We start from the raw sequence: 23,099 nt of genomic DNA on the forward strand, positions 1-23,099 counted from the left end.
AGGATCAAATTAAATGGAAAATGAGAGAAGACCTAAGTCTGGAATGGTGGGGGCGAGGGTGCAGAGGTAAGCATGCAGAGAACATAAGTCAGAGAGTGGGAGGCCAGCCTTTTGCACAGATAAACATATTGGAATGATTTTGTTACTCTAATCACAGACTGTTTAAATGGATCCCTTGGTCGTTCTTTTCTCACATTTGCCCTGAGATGTCATACCCCTCACTTTGGGTTTCCCTTGGATTTCAAATGAATATAGTCAGAAATGAAATACTATAGTAAGTGAGGAAATCTTCACCCAAATACCCCGTTCATTGTTAACTGTGTATTTCAGCAATGAGAAATACTTTATAGATCACCTACTGTAGAGAAGACACAGTGACAGATGCTGAGATATGGTCCCTGGCCTTAAACAGCTTATTATCTATAAGGGTAAACATCCATGTGCATGTGTGATTATATCTGGAAACAGGTGATAACAGTACCAATAAGGTAGTAAATTCAAAGAAGAGGTTGCCACTTCCTATTGTGGGGATTATGTAAACTTTAGAGCAATAGGTATCAGTTAGCTACAGCTGCCATAACAAAACACCGTAGCCAACATTTGTTTTTTCGCAGTTCTGAGTTTGGGAAGTCTAAGATGAAGGTGCCAGCAAGGTGGGTTTTATTCTGAAGTCTCTTCTCTTGGGTTGCCTGTGGCCACCATCTTGATGTGTGTTCAGATGGCCTCTTTGTGTGTGTTAGCTCTCTGGTGTCTGCTGTTTTTGTTTTAAGATTTTATCTATTTGAGAGAGAGAGAGAGAGAGAGAGCATGGAGAAGGGCAGAGGGAGAGGGAGAAGCAGACTCCTCACTGAACAGGGAGCCCGACATGATGCTTGATCCCAGGACCCTGAGATCATGACCTGAGCCTATGGCAGATACTTAACCGACTGAGCCACCCAGGCACTCCCCTGGTGTCTGTCTTGTAAGTGCACTGATGCCACCATGAGGCCCCTTCCTCATGACTCCATCTAACTCTTATTCCCTTCCAGAGGTCTCACCTCTAAAATCCATCACACTGGGCGTCAGGGCTTCAACATATGAAATCTGAGGGGACACAGAATCTGTCCATGACAGTCAGTGGGTTTTGAAGGCTGGGAGAGTTGCTAAGGTGAAGGAGGTAGACTAGGGGACCGCAGAGAGGGGTGAGGGAACACACTTGCTTCCTGTGCTCCGGCCCCCTGATTGCAAATCCACATCAGTGTTGTTGAGACCACTGGTTACAACCATCATGATGACACTAGGTCAAGAGACTCAAGGTAAAAGGCTTGACTTAGGCGATGGGAACAGCTAAAGATAAGGAAACTCCCCAAGCAACACAGGATTGGAGGCTATAGTGCCAGGAGAAGACAGAGGGACATGTCATGGTGGTCTGGCTCAGGTAACCACTTCCTTCAACTGCTGCAAAACTTTCAGCTGGAACAACCAGAGAGTGTTCTGGTTTAGGGACCCTTGATGGAATCTCATGTTGGCAACTATCAGAAGAGCTCTTAAGACACTGTTGTTTATGGGAGTCTTTCGGCTTGCTGATGTTCAGAAGAGGGCAAGTGAGCAAAATGGGAGAAAGAGAAAAAGAGAAGAAGAAAAAAAACAACAGTAGGAGACCATTTTCAAGGGTCCAAACAAAGGAAACTGGATTCTGTCTGAATGCATTCATGCCAGGACACCTGGGTGGCTCAGTGGTTGAGCATCTGCCTTTGGCTCAGATCATGATCCCAGGGTCCTGGGATCGAGTCCCACATCGGGCTACCCACAGGGAGCCTGCTTCTTCCTCTGCTTATGTCTCTGTTTCTCTCATGAATAAATAAAATCTTTAAAAAAAATACATTCATGCCACCTGGGGACCTCTGCATGGACCTGCTTTTGGGCTTCAGTTACGTTGTCCCAGTATGACAAGGCTGTGCTCAAACATAGGGGCAATACTATCTCCTGACCGTTTCTTACTGAGGTAGAAGAATAATTTAATTACAAAAAGACACTGGAGGTCTATCAGGTTTTCTCATTTGGTGGTTCCAGCTGAATCCCACATGCTTTTTTGGGGGGGAAATGGCTTTTGGTGTCATCTATAATTATTTTCAAGGTTTTAAGTGTAACAAAGACACCGCTGAGCCACCCGGACTGCCCTGGGGCAGATATTATTTATTATTAAGATATTATTTATTTGAGCTCAGGGTACAGGTTTTCTTCCCACATCTTTGCCCTTTCATGGGGCTCTAAGTGTATAATCAGAATGACACAGATTTCCCTAGCTGGACTCAGGAAGCAGCGCTGCAGCAGACGCGCAGTGAGCGGCGGTGGGTAGACATCAATGGGATCTTGTCTTGATGACGAACGGTAATAGGGTAAAGGGAGACGCATGATATAGAGGCCATCTTTCAGAGGTATTTAAACCGTGGAATGAGTTAAATAAGGGTTTTCACTGAACAGCGGCACTGGAGCTGCGAGGCCGTGGCAGACTCCCGGCCCTTGGGCCACGGCAGCGGGTGTAGGCCGTGGGGTGACAGCAGCGTCACCTGCTTAGTAGTGGTGATTTCATCCTATTGTGTCACTGTAGGTGCGCAGCATGAGGACCCTGGGACCCCCGTGCCCCCACTTCTCGTCCCAGGCTTCATGCTCACAGTGCCCCCGGAGACCTCAGGGCCGCCTGACTGCCTGGGCCTGCCTGGGCCACACTGTGACCCCCAGGTCAACGACAGCCCCCCATCTGAAAAGAGGGCATTTCCTCGGAAGGGTTCATGGTCTTAAACTGAAGCAAACAGTTTAAGACCAGCAGCAAACAGCCAGCGTGGTGGAATGTCCGGCGGCGGGGCCGAGGAGGGCAGGGAGCCTGCTGAGGGCGGCGTGCGGCGCGGACCAGGGTTCCAGGACCAGGAGCCCCCAGGAGAGGCCGACGCACATCTCCCGCGGGGGTGCACACTGTCAGGGGCCAGCCCCGGTGCTGCCGAGCTGTCTCGGGGTGCGTCGGGGGCCAGGCTCCTCGGGCTCCCGTGGCCCACCCACCTGGGGGGGCCCGTCGGGGTGCGGCGAGACGGCCCTGGTAGACCGCCCATGGCCCTGATCTGCAGCTCGGCTGGGCGGTTAGGGCGCTGGCACAGAGCCTGCCTCCAGGGAGGCGGCCGGGATGGACTGGGGCGGCACCGACGCCCCTGGCTTCTGGCCCCTAGGAAAAGCCCAAAGGGTCTCACCGTTACAGGTACACGGAAACGGTCCGGGAGGCCTGCAGAGGGATCCTGTGCCGTCCAGATTCACGTAAGGAGCTGCCCGGCTCCTGGCTGTAAGCAGTAGGGGTAACACAGTTGTCCTGGACACGGATCCCCTTCTCACCCCACCTGTAATGCGGCGCATAGGAGGAGCTCCAAAATCCTTGATAGGGCGCCCGGGGGGCTCAGTCAGTTGAGCGCCGGCCTTGGGCTCAGGTCAGGAACCCGGGCCTTGGGATTGAGGCCTACGTCGGGCTCTCTGCTCAGCGGGGAGCCTGCTTCTCCCTCTCTCTGCCCATTCCCCCAGCTCATGTTCTCTCTCTTACTCAAATAAATAATATCTTAAAAAAAAATTGTTGATGGGGCAGCCTGGGTGGCTCAGCGGTTTAGTGCCGCCTTCAGCCCAAGGCCTGAGCCTGGAGACGCAGGATCGAGTCCTACGTCGGGCTCCCTGCATGGAGCCTGCTTCTTCCTCTGCCTGTGTCTCTGCCTCTCTCTCTCTCTCTCTCTCTCTCTCTCTCTCTGTCATAAATAGATAAATTAAAAAATCTTAAAAAAAAATTCTTGATGGATTCCACCAAATCAGTTTTTTATATAATTCTTTCTGTGACTGTTCTCATTTGAAGATCAACTATGCTCATACTAGGTTCCAGAGATGCTGTTCACTCCATTTCTTTTCTTTTTTAAGATTTTATCCACTTACTCATGAGAGACCCAGAGAGAGAGAGGTAGAGACACAGGCAGAGGGAGAAGCAGGCTCCCTGTGGGGAGCCTGACATGGGACTTGATCCCAGGACCCCAGGGTCACGCCTTAAACGAAAGGCAGAGGCTCAGCCGCTGAGCCCCCCGGGGCCCCAGGTCAGTCCATTCCTGTGGCTAGGAAAAGGCCAGAGTGCAGAACACTTTCCGGACGGAGCCGAAGGTTGGGTGGCAGCCCTCTGCTCTTGCTAACGAGCCGAACCAGCACCTGTACGTTGGGGACCCACAGCGAGGACAGTGGACAGTGTCAGCGCAGCCCCCAGGGCCGTGGGGCTTCGGGCGCAGCCTTTGCTGATGGGTGGCAGGCTGCTGTGGACGAGGCCAGCTGGTGCATCCTGGCCGGGGGGGGTGACCCCAGAGGAGTGAGGGGACAGCACACTGGAGGCCCCACCCTGGCATCTCCGGGCGGCCCACGGGCGCTGTGGTGCGAGGGGCTCCTTCGCGCGAGCACGACGGCAGTCCCTCACGGCGAGGCCTCTTGGTGACAGCTCCCTCCTAGTGAGACAGGACAGCCTCTTCACTGGAGCAAACAGAACAAAAATGAAAACCAAGCAGAATGCTGACTTCCAGTGAGCAGAGCTCCGCATGTGCACCCTCCCTGCGGCTAATAGGCCGCGTGGACCGACGCCAACCCAAGACTTAGGATGACTGGGCAAAGCTGGGGGAGCCCGCGGCCCGGGGGGCGGCTGGCGGGGGGCCTGTGTGCTGGGGAATAGCAAGGACCGCATGTCCCCAGCTGGGTGGGGGGACTGCAGCCAGGCTGAGCTCCATGAAACCAGGGACTCGGAGACGAAGCTGACAGAAGCGGACACGATCTTGCCCACTGCCTGGTGGCTCTGGCTTACTTTGAAGGTGTGGCTTAGGGCCCCGGATAAGGTAGACATGCTACAAAGTTAAGTAAAAAGAAGGCAAATTAACCATGTTGCTGGTTTAGGAACATGAGGATCAGCCACATTCCCAGTCTCATTAGGGCAGGACTGCCAAGCCTGATGCCCTTTGCCCTGGGGACACCTGCCAGGGGGGCCTAGAGGACCTACTAAGGAGCCCAGGTACTGGAAGATTCCAGGTGGGTTAGCGCATGTCCTTCTCTGAATATACCTACAATGCAGATTCATACCCTTACGGAGACATGGGAGAAACTGTCTATGAAGCCAATGGTTGAGGGATAAGACTGGTCCACCATGAAACAAAAAGAGCTGTGATAAAGATTTTAAAAGAACTATTTTGATTCCCCCAAAGGGTAAGTAAAAGTTGAATATTAAAAAAGAGAGATTTTAAAAAGCCAGATGTAGAACAAAGATGGACTTTAAAAGACATCAAAAACAATGAAGATTGAAAAAATGTTCTCCAAAATGAAAAAAAAAATTATTGAAGGGATAGGATAAACAGCAGACTTTGAAATCTAAAAACAGAGTTTGTAACCGGGAAGGGAGTGCGTACAAATTTATTCAGAGTCAGCACAGACATAGAAAGAGGAAAGAAATATGAAAGAAGTTAAACAATTTGGGGAATATATTGAGAAGCTACTACATAAGTTTAATTAAAGTTCCAGAAGAAATAAACGTTTTAGGAAAAAAATTCGGGCAGCCCGGGTGGCTCAGCGGTTTAGTGCTGCCTTCGGCCCAGGGCCTGATCCTGGAGACCTGGGATCGAGTCCCACATCAGGCTCCCTGCAGGGAGCCTTCTTCTCCCTCTGCTTGTGTCTCTGCCTTTCTCTCTCACTGTATCTCTCATGATAAATAAATAAAATCTTAAAAAACCAAACAAACAAAAAAACCATACTGGTGAACTTTATAAAAGAAAAAAATTGCTTTACTGAACTTTATGGAAATGAAGAAAGGCAAGAGTAGTCCAATCAAACGTGCAATCAAATAGCAAGCAGGATCAATAAAACCACCAAACCCCAGACAATAATCTTAAGGAAATGGCACAACTTCAAGGATACAGATAAAATGAAAGCATGTCCCAAACAAAAAGCACAATTTGGTTGGAATGAGTTGCAATTACAGTGCCAGATTTCTTACTTGCAAAAACAGGTCAGAAGGTGACAAAGGGAAAAATACATAAATGACAAATCTGTTCTCTCCAGAATTATTATGGAATGTAGACAAAACAAAAGTCACAAAGGACGGAGGCTCTGAACACTCTCAAGGACAGAGGTCACCCAATTGATCAACGTTTATGGGACCCACCGCTCCACAGCACCAGAATACATATTCTTTTAAAGGGACACGTGGAATAAGTATCCACAGGGATATCTGCAGGGCCATAAAACATCACACTTTTTAAAAAATTTTATTTATTCATGAGAGATAGAGAGAGAGAGGCAGAGACATAGGCAGAGGGAGAAGCAGGCTCCCTGCAGGGAGCCCGATGTGGGACTCGATCCCAGGACCCCAGGATCACACCCTGAGCTGAAAGCAGACACTCAACCACTGAGCCACCCAGGGGTCCCCAAAAAACCTCAATTTAAAAGGATTGAAAATATACACACATATTCAGCAACAAGAAGAGAATTAGAAATAAGTAACAAAAATATCTAGGAAATCCCAATAATATATAAATATGAAAATATATGTGAAAAATCCAATAAATATATTTGGAAATTAAGCAACATGTTTATAGGACAAGAAAGAAATGACAATGGGAATCAGAAAATATGAAAAACTAAGTGATAAGGAAAATAACATGTACAAGAAAGTCTACTGCGCTCAAGGCTCTTCTTAGAAAAGCAGAAATTTTCAAATCTGAGAAACCGAACTTCTATTTAAGCTAGAAATAGAACTGCAAACTAATCCCAAATTAAGTAAAAAACAAAACAAAACTAAACAAGAAACATCAAAGGCAGTATTGAAAGCACTGAAATAGAAATTAAAGAAAAAATAGCAAATATCACCCAAACCAAAGTAATAGTACATAGAAAGAGGTCAAAAGCAGAGGTAAACCTGATCCAACATGGTGTGGGGGCAGCGGAGGAAGAAGGGGATACAGATAGAGTGATTGGTGGTATTCCTAAGGAAATGAGGAGCATCACTGGACATATTACATGATGTTAGGGGGCTGTTGTGAAAAATTTTATGCCAGTAAAATTAAACACTCAGATAAAGCTGACATTAAAGAAACCCATACATTACCAGCACACACATATGCATACACAGGGAAAAAGAATCAGAATAGGCCTGACTTTGAATTTAAAACTAAAACCTTCTTCCAAAGAAAATTTGAGGTCAAACAGCTCAACTGATGAATTCTAGACATTAAAGGAAGAAATAATATGAAAACCATACAAACTCCTTCAAAAAAACCCAGAAGGCACATTATATATGATTGAGTAAAGCCAGAGTAATCCTGATACCGAAAACAAGTAAGAACAGTATAAGAAATAAAACATAAACACAACAATACTTCACAAAATAAAATTCAGCAATCATCAGGAACAAAAAGATAATACATTATGGCCAAAGGAGCTTCATCAAAAGCAAGGCTGAATTAACATGTAAAAAAACCAATCAATGTAACTCCTTTTATTAATATAAGAGACAAATGCAGTAAGTTTAAAAGTATAAAGGGCTTGTGATAAAATTTAAGACCCACTCACAACTGTGGGAGTCTGACTGTAAAACACTGTACACTTGCCACTAAAATGTAGCTTAAGAAAATGATATTTTTTTCTCATATGTTGTACTGATGGTCACAGTTAGCGCAACAATACAGTTATTCCTTGATTCTGGAACAACACTGGGTTTGAACTACAAGGGTCCACATACACATGGGTTTTCTTTTTCAATAAATAGAGTACGGTACCATAAATGTATTTTGTCTTCCTTAATGGTTTTCTTTTTTTTTTTTTAAGATTTATTTATTTATTTATTCAGAGAGAGCGAGAGAGAGACAGAGACACAGGCGGAGGGAGAAGCAGGCTCCATGCAGGAAGCCCGACGTGGGACTCGATCCCGGATCTCCAGGATCACACCCCAGGCTGCAGGCAGCGCTAAACCACTGCACCACCGGGGCTGCCCCCTTAATGATTTTCTGAATAGCATCTTCTTTCCCCTAGCTCACTTTATTGTAAGAACAGAGTATGTAATACATAGAACATAAAGATATGTGATAATCAACTGTTTGTTACCAATAAGGCTTCCAGTTGACAGTCGGCCATTAGTGGTTAACTTTTTGGAGAATCAGAAGTTATAGACATATTTTTGACTGTGCAGGGGCCCGGCACCCAAACCCCAGGTTTGTTCTAGGTTCAACTGTAAATTGCATTATCTAAAGTGATGATATTAAGAAGGTAGAGGCAAGAGGGTATCATTGCAGAAACATGGTTTTGTGTGTAGACGATACTACAGTATACAGATGACTATTAATTCTAATTGGTGAATTTCGCATGGGGTTAGAATGAAAAGGTCATTAGAAATGCATTAGTTCTATGTTTACATGCTAGTAACAAGGAAATGGAATTGTGAGTACCAAAATGCCATCTACAACAACATCATAAAACATAGAGTATCAGGGATAAATCCAACAAAATCTGAGCAAAACCTCTGCCCTGAAACAACACAACATTGCCAAGAGAAATTAAAGTAGATTAAGATAAATGAAAACATGAATCATGCTCACGTATTCGAAGACTCCATTTGTTAAGATCTCAATTTCAGGCCTGTTATCTATAGATGGAATGCAATTCTAATTATATTTCCAGCAAGCTTTGTTGACAGGCAATGCCGGAAATTTAGAGGGGTGGCAAAGGACCCAGAATAGCCAAAACAACCTTGAAAAACATGAGCAACTTTGCAGGCCTCCTGTTACTTGCTTTTGAGAGTTCCTGTGGAGCTAGAGTAGGTCAGAGTAAAAATTAGGACTGTGTGGCCTCAGGAAGACACATAGGTCACAACAGTGATGTGAAAGGGCCACACAACTAGATGGTGAGAACTATCCCCAAGTAATTTCATGGGAAAAGAGGAGATTTTTCAAATTATAATAATGAAGAAAAGATGGAATAAGACAATTAAAACGTCCTTCTTCCATGGAAGAAGTTAAAATCTGGGGACAAATTACAAAAACACTCACTTGGGATCCCTACAAATTGAACAGTAGTTCACACAAGGGACTGAAATCCAGATTTGAAACGGTCCCCTAACAGTTTTTCCTTCTTGGTTTCCCAGCTTTGAGGGAGTGGAGCGCTGAGGGGATGCGCTGAGGGGAGCCTGACCTGGTTAGGGGGGGCGGGGGAAGGGCCACCGGTGACTCCTCTCCAGGAGAAACTGCCCTTAAACCAGGCAAGGGGCCTCCTGCACCCGGGAGGGAGGAGGGCATCCGGGTTTCTCTGGGCCTGGCTGCGCTCTCCCCTCTCCTGATGCTGGCTGAATGACCACACTGCTCTGGGGGCAGCTATGGGGCTGCAGCTACAGCCCCCACAGCAGACCCGTCCCACTTCTTTCCCCAGGAGCCCTGCGGCCTGTCGCCTGTAGGCAAATCGTGATCTCTCCTCTCTCCCTGCTTCATCCCAAATGTGGCCCTGCTCACACAGACCTGCACAATAGTGCTGGGAGTGTGTGTGTGTGTGTGTGTGTGTGTGTGCAGCCACAGCCCTCATAGAAACCTGTCTTTCTGGCCACAGGAATCGGGTAAGGAGGCAGCTAGGAGGCACAGACTGTGGGGAACATCTGGCAGATTTAACAAAAATACAAGATTGCAAATAAAAATACAGGATTCTTAGTAAAATTATCATTTCAGATCAACAGTGAAGATGTTTTTAATATAAGCATGTTCCACGGGCTATTTAGGATGCACCCATACTAAACCATATATATTCATTATATACTGAACTGGGCATGGTGTATTTTTGCTGGTGACCCTACGTGGGGCTGATTCCAGAGGGGGCGAGCCAGAGAAACGCAGTCCCTACTTCTCTATGTAAGGCATCCGAAGTCCCGGTCAGAGGAGGCTTAGGAGGTTTATTCCTAAACTCTGCAACATGTGGAACAGAGAGGAGGAAGCAGAGCACTGAACCACGACATGAACCACTTCGGGGATGCACGCGCCGGGCACACTCACACAGCCAGCAAAGGCTCTGAAGACTGACGTGACATTGGAACCACCACCTACAGAAAGCAGGACCAAAGCTAGGCTCTGAACCTACCCAACTTTATACCAATTAAAAAAAAAACAAATTTACAAAAATGGTGATGATAGAACAGCTGGATATCTAAATGGAAAAACAGCCAACGTGAATGCATCAGAGACTGAAACATAAAATCTAAAATCATAAACAATTTCTAGAGTAAAATAAACACAGAATATATGATCCTGGGGCAGCCAAAGACTTCTCAGGACACAGAATGTATTCAGTAGAAAGGAAGAGTTAATAAATTAGGCTTTTCAAAACTAAAAAAAAAATCACCTTCTACTTATCAAAAGATACCTTTAAGAAAATGGGATGTGAAAACACCAGACAGAAGAAAGTAATCACAATTACAATGTCTGAACCTCGCCATGTTCTTCCCATCATGTTCTTAAAACATCTCCGAATGTTAAAAAAAAAAAAAAAAAAAAAAAAAGAGAAGCAGATGGAGGGCTTCCCAGAGGCTCCACAGAGAACTATCTGAGGTGATGACATGTTCTGTGTCCAGACAGGGGTACGTTCTGCAAAGGTGCCTGCACTTTACAGAATTCCTCAAGCTGTTAACACTATTCAAATCATTAAGAAACATATACAAATATTGAAAATTTGACATTGTTTTCTTTTAATTTGCATAAGAAGAGATACTGTAAATGAGATTTTTTAAAAGACACTTTATTTATTCATGAGAGACACACAGAGAGAGGCAGAGACACAGGCAGAGGAAGAAGCAGGCTCCTCACAGGGAGCCCGACGCGGGACTCGATCCCGGGACTGGGATCCTGCCCTGGGCCGAAGGCAGGTGCTCAACCACGGAGCCACCCAGGCGTCCCTATAAAGGAGATTTTTTTAAAAGAAAAATCAAGTCACAGAGGAGAAGGCCACATATGCCAATTTATTTTACTGATATGGATGGTTTCTGGATATAATTTTTTAATAAGAACAACAGATTACTAATTTAAAAATCCCCAAGACACTTCAAAATGCACAAGTTATATGGAATGCAATCTAGTGAAAAGCAAACCAAAATGGACAACGACCAGAAAGAGCCTGACTTCACTGTGAGGTTAGAAAAGAAGTTACAAAATATCGCAAAGGCATGAGTTTCTATCCCAAAAGAGCAGTATTACTATGTGTTGATGGGAGCATGTATGACTGATTTGATTCTTCTGGTGGGCAGCTGGCAATACTGAACAAAGTTACACCTGCACTTGCTCCTACCCCATGGACCACCTGGAAACTGCACCTCTGTGGGTCTATTCTGGAGCAGGTCTCATCCTTGGTTGCACATTAGCAACCCCTCTTCCGGAATACAGTGTAATAAACGTTCTCGTGCATCATTACTTATCGATCAGATGCAAGAGTTTCTCTAGAGGAGGGGAGGGGCTTATCTCAGTCCCAGATGCCCGTTAGAACCTCAGAAGGTGTTCTTTACAAAGAGCAGGGCCTGTTACTTGCTGTCCAAATCTCAGGAAGTTGGTCTGGGAGAGGTCTGATGAGGAGCCTGGGCTGCTGCGAAACTCTTGAAACTCTTGACACCTGGGCTGCAATGCAATATGTCTGTTTTTGAGCTCCAAGTAATGTGTAAACAAATTACAGGACTGAAGGTAACAGCAAAAACCCAGAAGCAGCTTAGATGTTCACTGATAGGAGAATGCATAAATATGTCACCATATATATACAAATATGGTCAGGATAGTTCACTGAGACCTGCCCTGCACTTAAAATATATGATACCATCATCTATATAATATGGCTGAAGTTAAAACACATAATTTTGTGTGGGGAAAAAAAATGAGTACAAAAGAGCACAGACAATATGATGCCATTTACATAACTTAACCATATATTGTCTACAGATGCACATGAGTGCATAATAAAAGTATGCGAGTTTGTATGAGGATAATAAAAACCAAGTAAGGATTAATAATTATATCTGGGATGGGCAGGAGAGAAAGGGAATGGGGACCAATATATGTGGTCGATGATTCTAATAGTTAAAAAGTATGTGAACCAAATAAGGCAGAATATTAAAAGTTATGCGAGGTGCGAAACTGCTCATTATAACATTCTCCATACTTTTCTCTGTGATGCAGTCGGTAGAGCATCCGCCTCGTGATTTCAGCTTAGGTCATGCACTCAGGGACCTGAGATCGAGCCACGCGCCCGGCTCTGTGCTCAGAATGGAGTCTGCTTGGGTTTCTCTCTCCTTTTCCCTCTGCTCCTCTCACATAATCTTTAAAAAATATTTTATGATTCAAAAGCATTTATAATAAACACTAATGAAAAGCTAGCTGACCAGAAAGTGGCAGCATTAAGATACCTATCCGGGTCTTCCACTGAAGCACTATTACTATTTTTTTCTGAGTTTATTTTTTATTTATTTATTTTTAAGATTTTATTTATTTATTCATGAGAGACCCAGAGAGAGGCAGAGACACAGGCAGAGGGAGAAGCAGGCTTCCCGTGGGGACCCCGATGCAGGACTCGATCCTGGGACCCCAGGATCATGACCTGAGCCAAAGGCAGACGTTCAACCACTGAGACACTCAGGTGCTCGCATTATTACTATTTTTAATGATTTTCTTTTTGTTCTCCAGACCGAATGTTATATACTCCTTCTTTTCAAGACGTCGTCCTCCTATTTTCCTTCCTAAAATTCCTTCCTTTTCCAGCCTTCTCTATGTTATTAATACAATAAGCTTAATGAAACAAAGAACAACAAAACACACATGTTTCAACTAGACTATGGTTTCAATATGGTTTCTTCATCTTTTGAGAGAAATGCATATAATAGGATCCAATTTTACTGCCCACACAGAACACTTGAGCACAGGGTTGGAACCTGCTAGAGTCGTCATTGCTTCCAGACTCTAACACCCAAGCATGATGAAGTGTGAACGGAGGATAGCTTTCCGGATATTTAACTGCCATGGTCACTGGATGTTTCCAATGAAAGGTTTCCCAAAGCAGATTCTCAATTTACCAATAGGTTTAGAATGGATCTGTCTGCACCATGAAATGGAACTCTCTTTCTTGAACTCGACACACTATTTAAATAATTTACAAAAGCCCTGCTTGTGTTTTTTTTTTTCTTTCGTCTGGAAATGGCACTTTGAGCTGTCAGACTCCTTTTTACATCATCACTGGGAAATCCAGGGGGGTTCAGGAAGAAGTTTGGCATGGGAAATCTATTCCAGAACAGTTGCTACCTTTCATCACAGAGGACAGGCAGTTATTTCACCCTGGGACATCACGCAAGGCCTACGGTTGACACGGTGCTCCACGAGGACAAGTTTGCATCACATGTGTCCCACCGGAGTGGAAGTTTGCCAAAAACATACTCAGATGCTCAACCCCTGAGCCTTCCAGGTGCCCCCACATAGCTATTTCTAATTTGGGAATATGTTAGACCTCTTCTTGATCTTCTTCAACCTCTTCTCCTGTGTCGTAAGTTTTTGCGTCAAACCTCATTTGAGTGGAAAATAGGTGCTTTTTACTTGGATAGAGACAGAACTCAAGTCCACAACATGCTGCTGTGTGATAGCAGACAAACAGCTTAGGCACTCTGAGCTCAGGAATCTTCACCTATCACAATACGTACTTCTCACAAAGATGCCGTGTGAGTAGACCCGAATCCCATTTACACAAAGGCTGGCTTCCATTACTCGCCTGCTCAACATTTGTTTGCCTTCACTCCTAATGGCTTTCAACCAGGAGCGCATTTTCTTGGCCTTGACTTGAACTTGCAAACCAGATTCAGGATTAGATATGTAGTGGATGCCCAGTTAATGCTTTATGAATTTAAAACTTATATACTTCCAAGCCTTTCAGGATGCAGTTTTCTTTAAATAAACTTTTTATTTGTAAATAATTCTGGATCTATGGAAAGTTGGAAAGACAGTAAGTAGAGAGAGTTCCTATGCCCCCCTGAGATGTTCCCATCTTGCACAACCACAGGACATTTGTCCCAGCTAAGAGATGAATGTTGCTGTACTACTATTAGTTAAACTCCACACTGTGCTTGGGTTTTTTCAACTCTCCAGGGTAATGCCCTCTTCCTGTCCCAGATTCCACTGAGGGTCCCACACTGCGATCATCTTCAGGTCTCATTAGCCTCCCACAATATATGGCATTTTGGGTTTCCTTGTTTCTCATGATCTTGACAATTCTTAGGGCTACCGGTCAGGTAGTTTGTACAATGTCCTTCGCTCTGGGCTTGCCTGGTTTTAGGAGCATTGGCCTGGTGTATGGATTACAGGGAAGAGCCCCACACAAGTGAAATCCCCTTGCCAGCACACCACATCTGGTGGGCCTGATCAGGGCACTAGTTAAGAATCCCGAAGCAACAATATTTAGTAGTCAAGAGCGCCTGATGCTCTAAAAGAGCCTGCAAAGCTTCTAGAAACAACTATCTTGTTTTCAGAATGCCTTTGCTCTGCGTGTCTTGTGGCAAATAGCACTGTGGGCTACATCCGGATCATGAGATGTCCCACATTTCCAACCAGATGCACGAGCGAGGAAGGGAACCATAAGAATTGAGCTAGTAGGCAAGCAGGCAAGCAAACCACAGAGCATGAGGGCAACGGTTAGTTTGGAAGACGCCTCCTTGCTCTGTTGGCTCTCAGAAGCGCGCTGCCAGCCGACTGTTCTCGAACATCTGCTGTCAACAGCTGCCCCGTTCCGCAAACAGCGCCACCTCATGTGCACACAGAATCATGGTTCCTGGGCATTTGTGGCTCTGTGTGTGGCCCGGTGCAGCCTGGGACGCGGGCCTGCAAAAATAGAATAATTCTTCCCACGTTGAGACAGAATTAGCACATGTGAACTTCTGCTTGGCTGAAAGGACACACACAATGCACATATTTCCTGCCAACAAAATTCATCCAACAGATACCGGGGGGTGTGGGGTGTGGGGTGTGGGGTGTGTGTTTGTAGGGTTACTGATGCTGGCGGCTGGAGCTGAGGCCGCACAAAGCAGAAAGAGCTACAAATGTCTCCCTCTTTCTTCCCCGTCCTCTCTTCCCAGCCGGCCTTCTCTGCCCCACAGACTGAACTTGAAGTCCACATGGGTGGCTCTGCACCGCCGTCCGGAGGGGGTCTGGCTGCCAGCGCAGGGGGCTGGGGGTCGGCCCGTGGCGGTGCAGGCCCCGGACGCTGCTGCCCAGCGCGCAGAGGCTGCCCGCCCAAGGCCAGCGTGCGGAGGCCCAGAAGCCCTGTGGCGCACTGATCCCCCCTCTTGTCACCCATCTTCTGGAGCACAACACGCCCTCCTCCATGTCTCCTTTCCTCCACGCCTCCTCTAGGACTCTCAGTGTGGGATTCACGCTGTCCCCACTCTCCCGGTGTCTACACTGAGCTCGGTCACTGTGACATCTCTAAAGCCAGCCACATCCAGATCCAAACCGCAGTTGTTTCTCTGAAGCTCCTCCTGGGCTCACGTGTTCTGGCCACTTTGGCTCTGAAGACCATGATTCTCTGAAATAACCTGCCAACCACGCTGTCCATTTAGTCTCATCACGCCCAGCGATGGGCGACTGTCCTGCCACCACTCTAGGTCCCATCTGCCGTCTCGCCACCCACTCTTCCCTCCAGTTTACAGCAAACCAACCAACCCGTGAACCACTCATTCCGTGAACATCTACGGCTGTTTCATGGCGGAACAGCCCTAGATGTACAGCGAAGATGCCAAGAGAGTGCAGAGTCCCAGGCCCCACTCAGCCGCCCTCTTTCCTGCTCAACTTTCACACCACGGTCCCCGTGTCTCTACTAAGGAAGCACCTGGGCCGTTCCTGGGCACATCTCGTTTCATCCTCTTCCACCCTCACACTGCAACGGACACCATTGCCTCGCCTGGGTTTCCAGCTTGCACATGGCAGATTCGGGGGCTTCTCAGCACCCACAATCATGAGAGCCAATTCCTCATTTAATCTCCAAATATTCTCCCCTTGCATCTGTTTCTCTGGAGAACCCTAAGACAACCTGGAAACTAAATCATCACTGTACCCAGGATGGTTTGAAAATGCTTGCTTCCCTCTATCCCAGACACATCTCCTGCATTTTGCTTAAGAGTTTTATATTTCTCTGGTCACTCCTTGTCTGGGCTCCAGGATTTCTTGCCTTTTTATGATAGAAGTCCTGTCTAGTGCAAACCTGTGTCCTTCACAGACACTCAAAAGACACACGCTAAGGGAAACGAATGATCCATTCATCGACAGCTTGTGTTTATAGCCTCACACACAATATCATATTTCTTGTCTCTAAATCAAGACTCTTGTGGGTTTCAGTAAGACAAGGCTGAAGTACTTTGGGGTGCAAAGCTGGAAGGGGCTCCCAAATGCAGCAGTTTTAAACATGTGGCAGAGGCACAATATATAGGTATGTTTTCGTTTTAAGAAAATCCATTGCAGGAAAGTTAGCAGAGCAGAGTAGCAGCTCATCCACATCCGCAGGGGTTTGGTAAACACCAGAGTTGGTGTGGCCTGAACTCAGAAGGCATCCTGCAGAGCCAGGCTCAACTTCAAATCCTCCAGAAGGGCTTTCTTTGCTGTCTGAGTTGGAAACCAATCTCTCCTTCCATGGAAATCTTACAGAACTCTTTCCTCACGCTCCCTTTGACTTCAGTATCGTGTGGCTAAATACTGTTATTTAGCATCACACACATATGCATGATGCTTACTTTTGCTCGTTGTCTGTAGAGGGCACTCGTCATGGTACACCACACCCTCCACGTGCTTCCTGTCTGTGCCATGCAGGACATCAACGGGACATGACTCTATAACAAATGATTCCCTGAGTTCTGATGCCCCATGTCTTCAGTTCCCTTCCATCAGCACGTGATGCTGGTCTGGAATTTTTAGGAAGAAATATCAGCTGCTGCTTCTCTTCTAGGGAAAGAGACCCGAACAACTCACACGTACGTCGGTCTTTCACTCAAGCAAAGAGCAAGCTATTTCCTCAAAATAAAAACAACGCAGAGTCCTTAATATACAAATGTTTCTTCTTCTAAGATGTGTCATACTGGCTGCAAAAAAAAAAAAAAAAATCCCTTTCTAAAATAAGTTTGTGATAGAGTCTTAACCCAAGTTAGGTGTGTGTGTTGGCACCTGCGCGCTGAGTGGGGAGTTTCCCCATGGTGTCTGCATGCCGTATTGTCCTCCGTGGCTGACGCCCACTCCTCACTGTCCTGTTGTCCTGGGCCCTTCCAGGAGCAGTAACGATGCTCAGTAGCAATGTTCATCCTCCGACACCTCCTCTTCTTCCACACTTTCACTGGTAAATTTCTTGGCAGTAGCTCCAGGAATCATTAAAACTACCAGAAACGTCTCCAATTTTGTTACTCAAAATCAAACACAGAAAATATACAGATAGTATTTTGAGCATGTGCCAAAGTCTGTTTTCTTTACACCCTGAACTAGATACTGGACTCTCTGAAGCTGCGTAGAAGCCAAGCGTATTTTTACTCCAAACATGATCATTCATGCTTCATGATTAAATGACCTGTTTCATTATTTCAGAGATGAGGCGTGTTATATGTTCAATCTACTCTGAGTGGCTCTTCCAGTTTTTGCCTCATGCTCTTCTGGGCTTCACCTCCTATAAATCCTCAATACATGTGTGTCAACTAAATAGTCTCGATAACACAGACATGTCTACAGCAAGATAGCAGCCCTTGCCTAATTTCACATTGTTAGCTTGGGGAGAATTCTATCCCACTCAGAATATAAAGTGATGATGAATCGCCGGAGCTGTCACACGACTTCTTGTCAGACAAATGAATCCTGCAATTGGCATTGTTCTGATTCCAAGTAGACTTGGTGCGAAGGCACATGTGTGAGCACCTTGTCCAAACCCATCCATCAGCAGCAAACATCTGACAGCAGAGGGCTCGGATTTTAATTGTTGTTGAAATTTGTGTGTTTTTCACATCCAACTGTCTATGAACAATAAGGTGGAAAACTGAGACAAAAAATTCAGATAATTTAAAAAATCCTATTTTTTATCAGTTATTTGAGTGTATAAATGAAGTTCTTATAAAACAAAGAGATTTCAATCTTTGAACTGTTCAGTGAGAAGAGGTAACAGACTATGAAAATGTAATTTCCATGTATTTAAAATGTTAACATTTCACTTCAATATTTTAAATACAGTGAAGACAAGATACAAAATAAATACAGCAAATATACTGTATATAGCCTGCATTTGAATCATAGGGCAGCAAAATACTATTTGATTAAAATTTATATATATAAAAGTTCTTGGGGTAACTAAAATTCTGAATTTTCAGCAATGGTATTTGCTTCAGGGACAATATATATTTTATTACTTTAAATACATGACTAGTCTTCTGAACCAGCGACTGAGATGCACTCTCATGCAACGCTCTGTAATTAAATTAAAAGTATAGTTGGGACGCCTGGGTGGCTCAGTAGTTGAGCTTCTGCCTTCCACTCAGGGTGTGATCCCGGGGTTCCAGGATCAAGTCCCACATCGGGCTCCCCGCAGGGAGCCTGCTTCTCCCTCTGCCTGTGTCTCTGCCTCTCTGTCTCTCAAGAATAAATAAATAAAATCTAAAGAAAATAAAATCGCTACTGCCTTTCAAGGTTAAAGTCACATTCTATTGGTATTCATATCTTTGGAAGTATGCAAAGATCTCAGAAAATAACTTTTTGTGAAACTCAAAGGCCCTATAGCACATATTTACATGGCTCTGTTGTTTTACAAAGTATTTCCAGTAAAATCGTCTTTTTGAACCATGAAAGGTAACGTGCCTTGCTGTGCTATGTAAGACTTTATTCATCAACTAGGACACATTAAATTTTCCAGATTAACTGTCAATTCGTGTGTGTGTACGTTTGTGCACACATGCACTCGAGCCTGCAGATATTAATGATGTTTAATTTTAAAAGGGGAGATGTGCATTTTTGGAATATAACTGAGAAATAACAATGACATAATTATGTTGAACCTCGGGGAAGCAGCAGAGCCCATGAGTCAATTTAGGAGGACAGAAATTACTAAAAATCAGGAGTGATGCTCAAGTGATTTCAGGTTAATTAAAACAGGGCTTGACCTAATAGCCCTACAGACCCTCCACTAGCTGGTGTGACCTAGGTCACAAAGTCCCTTCGGTGGCCTGGCTTGTCAATACACCAGCCAGAGTGCTGGTAAACTAAAGCCTGTGCTTTAAAAATCAATCTCGAATTAACGGGTCCATAATCAAGCAAAAAGGTTGGACTTACATCACCCACACCAGATTGCAGGATGGAAGTCCAATTTAATAAGCATTGAATAGTATCTCACTCTCAACAGTATTTTCGTTCAGACCACGTCTCTACACTTCAGAACCTAATTTTACAAATTAAATTAAATATATACAATCAGTTAATAAATGAAATTAAATGATCTATCCCTTGAAGAAGGATGTAATCCAAATGTTTCCGGGTGAATCCAGAAATAGCATATATACTGACGGATGCACATGCATTCTCATACCTAATACGTGTTACTTAATTATGAGCAGAGACGTTAAACAGTACAATACAGTGCTTCCACTTATAAAGCAAGATGGAACATGATTTAGGATTCGTACAGGTACAGAATGCAAAACCCATACAAACCATAAGGTAAGAAAAGTGAAAACCCAGCAAAAAAGAAAAATAACCAATTATTAATGATTCTTATATTAAACTCATCTATGTCTTCAGGCCCCTTCTGCCCAAAACATAGTGTGAGGATGCACACCTGGCTTGATGCAAGAGGCAGACTGGTCTAACTGCCTCAGACTGAAGCACAAGGGGACAGCTACAGGACAAGATGTGGTCTGCTATGAAGGGCACACAAACTTTTGCTTGTGTGGGGAACTGGGCTGCAGCTATGTTTTATTTCCAATTTTTCACCTTTTTAAAATATTTTATTTATTTATTTGAGAGAGAGAGAGAGAGAGCGAGTGAGCACCCATGAGAAGGGGGGATGGGCAGAGGGAGAAGCAGACTCCCTGCTGAGCAGGGAGCCCAACACAGGGCTCAATCCTAGGATCCCTGATGCAGAACTCGATCCCAGGACCCTGAGATCATGACCTGAGCCAAAGGCAGATGCTCAACTGACCGAGCCACCAAGGCGCCCTGCTGCTATGTCTTCAGTTGCCTGTGGATAGAACATATCTTGTCACTTGGCAGGTGCCCAGCAGACAGGGGTGCATGAATGAATGAATGGCTATTCTGAATATTAGCACAAATTCAATGGTTATCAGGCTCAATGACTGGGACAGCGCCTACCCCTGGGGAGGTCTCCAGCACGCCCCCCACCTCAGCATGTCTCATCTGTACTTTTACCCCTGAGTGGACACGTCTGTCATCCCTTCCACTCCAAATCCCCTACGAGAAGGACAAGAGTGAAGGGTTCCTCTAACTTCTCAGACCATCTCGGGATCCTTGTGAGGTCATGCATGTGCCTCCTCCTTGCTGCGTCTGACACCAAACCACTAAGTGGTTACATGTTTCAGCAGACCACAGAGTTTGTTTTTATTATTTTTAAAAAAGACATTATTTATTTATTCATGAGAGACACACAGAGAGAGGCAGAGACACAGGCAGAGGGAGAAGCAGGCTCTATGCAGGGAGCCCGATGCGGGACTCGATCCCGGCACTCTGGGATCATGCCCTGAGCCGAAGGCAGATGCTCTACCGCTGAGCCACCCAAGCAACCTGACCACAGAGTTTAATCTGTGCCTCCCACAATGTTGAGAACTTTACCCCTGTTCTGCCACATGGGTTTGTAAATCATCAAATTGAGGCTCTTAATTATCCCTGGAAAATCTTTCTTTTTCCTTCTAAGACAAAATATGGTGAATCGTAAGTAGAAATACAATTACACTCAGAAAAAATGATTATCAACTTACATTAAAAATGTAAATATTCTTTGAGACTCCCAGTACGTAAAACTGAAGGTAAGTTTTGTTTTGTTTTGATTGTTTATTCTTATATTAAAGAGGGTAAATTTTTGATACATACTTCAAATCCTTCTCACCCCAAATTTTCATTCACTTATTGTTTATGGTGTTTTTGATATTTTTATTTTTATTTGGTGTACAGTGAAAACCAAGGGATACAGACTTTTCCAGGAAGGGCCAGTGAACATTTCAGGATTTGTGGCTGCATACAATCTCTGTTGCACATTCCTCTTTGTCTTCTCTCATTTTTCTGTTTTCTCTATTTTTCTTCCTTTTGTCATTTTTTGATATCTTTTTTTTTTCTTCTCTCTTTGTTTTGTTTTACAACCATTTAAACATGTAAAAACCATTCTTAGAATGGGTAAGTAAGATCCATTCTCAGGTTAGAACTGGCATACTTGCTATATAGTTTTCCACACCCTGCTATCACTGGTTTGTTTCATTGTTTTAAATTACTTACTTTAAAAAATTGTTTTTAATCATTGCACATTTTTTTAAAGTATGGTAACCCCTAGTCATTAAACCATTTATATTGCAGTTATTGGCATTTCTTATATTTTTATACTTAAACTTTTTCCTCTATCTGGATATTCTGTTGATGTGAGGACATACTATCTTCATATTATGTCTACAGTGAAGGAAGACGTTGTTTTCAGAAAATCAGCTGCGTCCATGCCATGGATTGGTCAATGGGACTGTTCTCATTGAAAATGCCACCTTTATCATATCTTAATTTCTTACTCATCTTTGGAAATTTTTCTAGAATTTACATTTGTATGTTTATATCAATTCCTAAACCATCATCCTACCACCTTATGATAATCACTTTGCATTTCTTCAATATCTGTTAAGCCCCATTCATTGTTGCTTTTCAAAAATATTTTACCTTTCTCCTATACTTATGTTATTTCATCATTTTTTTGTGCTCCAGGTTCCCCATCTCTTTCCAAATGTTTTCAGGAGAGTTTCAGCAATTATATATTATATATGATAACATAAAGAAATTATAATGTAAACAAGGAGAGATTCTATTCTTGCCCATTCTCAAATCTTCCTTAACAACTACTAAAACTTATTAGTAACATAAATGTAGTTTAAATGTCTTCTCTTCATATATGACAAAGCAGTACTAATCCAAAAAATAGGTGCATAGGTCAGTGGACCAGAATATAGAGCCCAGAAATAAACCCACGTTTATGTAATCAATTAATCTACAACATAGGAGGCAGAGAACACAATGGGAAAAAATCCCTTCAACAACTAGTGCTGGGAAAACTAGACATCAATGTGCGAAAGAATGAAACTAGACACTTTCCTATACTGACAGAAAAGTAAAGTCACATGGATTAAAGACTTAAATGTGAGACCTAAAACCACAAAAACTCTACGAGAGAGCACAGGCAGTAATTTCTCTGACATTGGTCATAGCAACATATTTCTAGATGTCTCCTGATGCAAGAAAAACAAAAACAAAAATAAACTATTGGGACTTCATCACAAGAAAAAGCTGCACAGCAAAGGAAACACTCAACAAAACTAAAAGGCAACTCATAGAATGAGAAAAGATACTTGCAAATGATATATCTGATAAAGGGTTAGTATCAAAAATATATAAAGAACTTGTACAACACCAAAAAAGCCAAATAATTCCATTAAAAAATAGGCAGAAAAAAATGGGCAGAAGATGTAAGCATGTGAACAAACATTTACGTAAAGAAGACATACAGATGGGGCAACAGATACATGAAAAGATGCTCAACATCACTAATCAGCAGAGAAATGTCAATCAAAATTACAATGAGATATTGCCTCACACCTGTCAGAATGGCTAAAATCAATAACACAAGAAACAACAGGTGTTGGAAAGGATGTAGATAAAAAGGAACCATTGTGCACCGCTGGTGGAAATGCTAGCTGGTGCAGCCACTGTGGAAAACAGTATGGAGCCTCCTCAAAAAATTAAAAAGAATTATGACAAGATCCAGTAATTCCACTAGTGAGTATTTACCCAAATACAAAAACCTAATTCCAA

Source organism: Canis aureus, chromosome X, assembly GCF_053574225.1.
Source record: "Canis aureus isolate CA01 chromosome X, VMU_Caureus_v.1.0, whole genome shotgun sequence".
In the NCBI taxonomy this organism is placed as follows: domain Eukaryota; kingdom Metazoa; phylum Chordata; class Mammalia; order Carnivora; family Canidae; genus Canis; species Canis aureus.